Source organism: Pteropus vampyrus, unplaced genomic scaffold (assembly GCF_000151845.1).
Source record: "Pteropus vampyrus isolate Shadow unplaced genomic scaffold, Pvam_2.0 Scaffold82, whole genome shotgun sequence".
In the NCBI taxonomy this organism is placed as follows: domain Eukaryota; kingdom Metazoa; phylum Chordata; class Mammalia; order Chiroptera; family Pteropodidae; genus Pteropus; species Pteropus vampyrus.
Window position 1 is genome coordinate 1818678 of NW_011888863.1, and position 4437 is coordinate 1823114.

A 4437-nucleotide genomic window follows, 5' to 3' on the forward strand; every position below is an offset into this window, starting at 1 on the left:
CTTCAGTGTCTTCATTTATCAAAATAATATAATGATAGTAATAATAATAATACCCAGTTCACAGGGTTGTTGTAGTAACTAAGTAAAATATTTGTGAGGAAATAGATAGTTTTTAGATTGCTGCACAAATGCTGGTTATTGTCTTCAATAACAGCTTCCTGAGACAGGCAAGAATAGATGTCATTATCCCTAACTTTTATAGCTTCGGACACCAGAGTCCAAAATGATTAAGTACCTGAGCAGAATCACACAGCCAGTTATATATGGTGCTCACATCAGAACACAGTTCTTTACATTCCGTTGTTTCCACCCCATTACACTGCAAGAATCTTATATATTCATGTTTATAAGGGCAGCCTGTCTATTTTTAAAAATTATTCTGGGACACATCTGAAAAGCTATAACATGTGATAAAAAAAATAAAACCTCTGTTTTGCATTTATCTTGGCAGCTTGTAGAGAACATATTTTTCTGGGCATGTTTGGAAATGGATGATAGTTTTTGATTCTTATCCATATCCTCTAAGCTTTCTTTGGGATACTTTCAGAGATTATCTTTGGGATTCAGAAAAGCACAATGTCATTTTATTTTTCAAATCCTCAGGGTATTAAGAGTTTTGGGTCTTATTTTCCTGTCTGCTCTTTCATTGTAGTTATTATTTTTACATATAATATTCATAATTCATTTTGTTGAAGTGAAGATTTCTTTTTATGTATTTATGCCAATAAATATGTATGACTGTTAGAAGAGGAAAGAATGTCTGAGCTGTGAATGCTGGCAAGAATTATAGGGCATAGTATTGTATGATAGAATATGGGGATTATGTAATTGTGCTCCTTTGTATAAATCACATGATTGAGAAGAAAATGGGAATCATTCTCTGCTGAAATTCATCATGGAAACATCTTCAAAAGCATATTGGAAATGGATGATAAAATTAAAAGGATATATTTTATTTTACTTGGAAAATCATAGTCCTTATGGGAGATCTGGGTAAACAGACTTCAGAGTTTGGGCTTTGTTCAAGATTTCTTTTCTCATTGGGTGGCTTGAAAACATGATTTAAATTCACTATCCTTGAAAATTGAGTAATCATAGTTTATAACACTGTACTTACGTGGCACTTGGGAGTTAATTATATTAATGGCTAGTGTTCGTTGTGTGATTACTGTGTGGCAGACCATATGCTAAGCACTTTATTAGCTATAACTCATTTAATCCTCTCCATGCTCTGGGAAGTATGGACAATTGTCATTTCTATTTTATAGATAAGAGCGCTGTGGTAGGAATTTTTCAGTGTGCTATAACCATCTGTTTACATGTTGGTCTTTTCCTCTGCATCCGAATTTCTGAGGGTAGGCATTGAACCCTCATAGCATCTGTCTGCCATGCTTAGCATAGACTCTGGTTTCCAGGCAGTCAACGATATGATCTAATCTGTGTTTCAGAAAGCCACTGTGTGTAGGATGAGCTGAAGCGTGGAAAGATGAGGTAAGGAAAGTGCTGAGACTATTTCAATTGTTTAGGCAAAATCAAATAAGAACTTGTATTTTCAAAGAAAGTAGAAAAAGAAAGGCGAGGAGACATAAAAAAGTAAAAGTAATTGATATACGATTGTAAGTAAAAATAGCATTATAAGCTATCTCTAAAAGAGCTATTTACAACTATGTTGATGGGCTAAAGAACATGTATCAATTAATAAAATGCCCTTGGATATTAGAACTTTCAGCAGTGATTTGAAGAAGAAACTACTAAAGCAGTAGTTAGATGGAGGCTGCATCAGGGTTTTGGGGCATGCATCCTGCCAGAATCCTAGTCTGCACCTATGGTGGACATCACTAAACATTAGCAGAACTCTTCCTCTCTGAGTGTGGACTTGGCCTGGGAATCCTTCTTAACTCAGTGCTCCTAGTTTCTGTAAATAATAGATTAGAGTAGGCACACAAGTTGAAAATATTTGCCATTCCAGGTGCACTGTATGAGACTTCTCAAGTTCAAATGTAGGAAAGAGAGAGATCATTGAATTGCGGGAATAACAAAAAGGTTGGCAATATCATATGTGATACAATATTTTTTGGAAGTATTTTTAAAAACATTTATTGGAAATACATTTTTATATACTTCTGTGGCAACTTTATTTATTTTTTTGGTATAATTTCAAACTTTCAGAAAAGTTGCAAAAATGATACAAAGAATTTCTTTACTCCTTTTATCCAAATTCACTAATTGAATATATTTTGCTCCATTTGCTATACCATTCTGTCGATCCATTCTATCTGTCTATATACATATTTTTATTAACTGTTTGAGAGAAAGTTGTAGCCATCATGTTCTTTTACTCTTTTACTTAAAGTATTATTATTAATTAAGAAAAATACCTACAGTAACACCGACTCTTTTCCTTTTGGAATACATGCAAATCTGCATGATTCTTTCTGTTCTCCTTTTGAGACTCCAATGACACAAATATTAGACCTTTTAGTACTGTCCCACAGGTTTTTTAGATCGTTCATAAAAAAATTTGTTTTTAAATCCCTCTTGTTCAGATTGGATAATTTTATCGATATCTTGATGTTCATTTAGTGAGCTCATACAATAAGTTTTTTATTTCAGTCATTGCATTTTTTTCAGTTTTAATATTTTCTTTTGGTTCTTTTTTTAATATCTTTTGTTTCTCGCTCAAGACTTTATATCTTTCCATTTCTTTCAAGAATTTTAATATTTACTTATTAGAAAATGATTTTACTAACTGTTTAAAAATCTTTCTCTAATTTCTGTATTTGTAGCATATGTATTTGTGGCTGTTGATTACCTTTTCTTTTGAGAAATGTCAAGATTTTCCTGACTCATTGTATGTTGAATAATTTTGAACTTGATTCTGGACATTTTGAATACAATATTTTGGGACTCTAGGCCTTGTTTAAATCCTACGGAGAACGTTTGCTTGGTCATTTGTTTTAGCAGGCAATTGGGCAGTTTAGGTTTAGGTTGCAAATTCCTACCCTGCCTTCTGTTGACCATGATTGTATAATCAGTTCAGTATTCAAAGCCTTTCCTGTGCTACTTGGGTCTGTCCCATGTGTGTAACATCCAGTGACCAGTCTGGGACTTGGGCAGTGGTCCGTTCCATGCGTCAGTTTTCTGTGTGCTGTTTAGGGTCAGATCCATGCATTCACAGCTCAGGGATGAGCACAGGAGTTCTTACATAGTTCTTTATCATCAATTTCTTGAACTTCCTTCTCTGCAAAATTTTCCCTGGGGAAATCTTTCTTGTCCCTAGGCACCCTCTTACTGGTCTTCTGACAAGATAGCCGTGACTTTAGTTTCCCTGGTCTGTTGTGCATTTTCTGCAACGGTGTCTACCTGGACAAAGTGTGAGAGGTCAGAGAGGAAAGAGCAACAGGATTCCGCTCACATTCTTGGATCGGTGGTTCCTCTGGTCAGAGATAAGGGTTCCCTTTCTTCTGAGTTTCAGGCATTTTGTTCGGCCATTGTAGTCTCTGTGCCATTGTATCCCTGCCCAGAGGCTGGGCCAAGAGAGGGGGAATATCCCCCAAAGGATTTTCTCTAATCTTTCTGACATGTAATAGGCCATTTTCCTGCTCCTCAGATAAGAAAGAAAGGGCTTCTCTTGGAACATTTTCCGTCTGCACCTGTTACATATCTGAAATTCAGGTTGCCTCTGAGTCTAGGCTTGGAGAAACTAGATTTAAAGAAAAAGGAAACGCACCTTCAGTTTAATGGTTCTCAGAGTCTGCTCGTCTTCCCCAATCTACCAGCTATATTTCCTTTTCAAAGTAGCTGCTCCACATGTCCTCTCCAAGTATTTCAGCTGCATTCCGTGGGAGGACGCTTCCTCCATGTTATTTGCAGCCCAGAGAGTGCTCCTTCGCTCTTAAATACGTCAACGTAGTAGTTCCTAAATTGAAGGACTTTCTCTTGTATGTCTACATTATAATAATCAAAATCAAGAAACATTTTATAATACTGTTATCTAACCAATAACCCATATTCAAATTTTATCAATTGCCCCAATAACTTTCTGTATAGTTATTTTCTCTGATCAAGGATCTATTTAATGATCATGCATTGAATTTAGTTGTCATGTTTCTTTAGTCTCCTTTAATCTGGTATAGTTTCTTAATCTGTCATTGATCATTTGGTTAAGGTGTGCTTAACAGTTTTTTCTACTGTAAAGTTACTATTTTTGTGAGGTTTTTTTAAGGGCTAGAGTTTGAATATGATTACAAGATTATAAGGAAAACTCTAGACAAATGCTGTCCAATAGAACTCTCTGAAATAATGGAATATTCAATTTTGTACTGTTCAGTGTGGTAGCCATTGCCACATGGGGCTCTCAAGCACTTGAAATGTGGCTCGTGCAAATGAGGCAATTTAAGGGTATAATTTGAATTAGAAAAATTCCAGAGAACATTC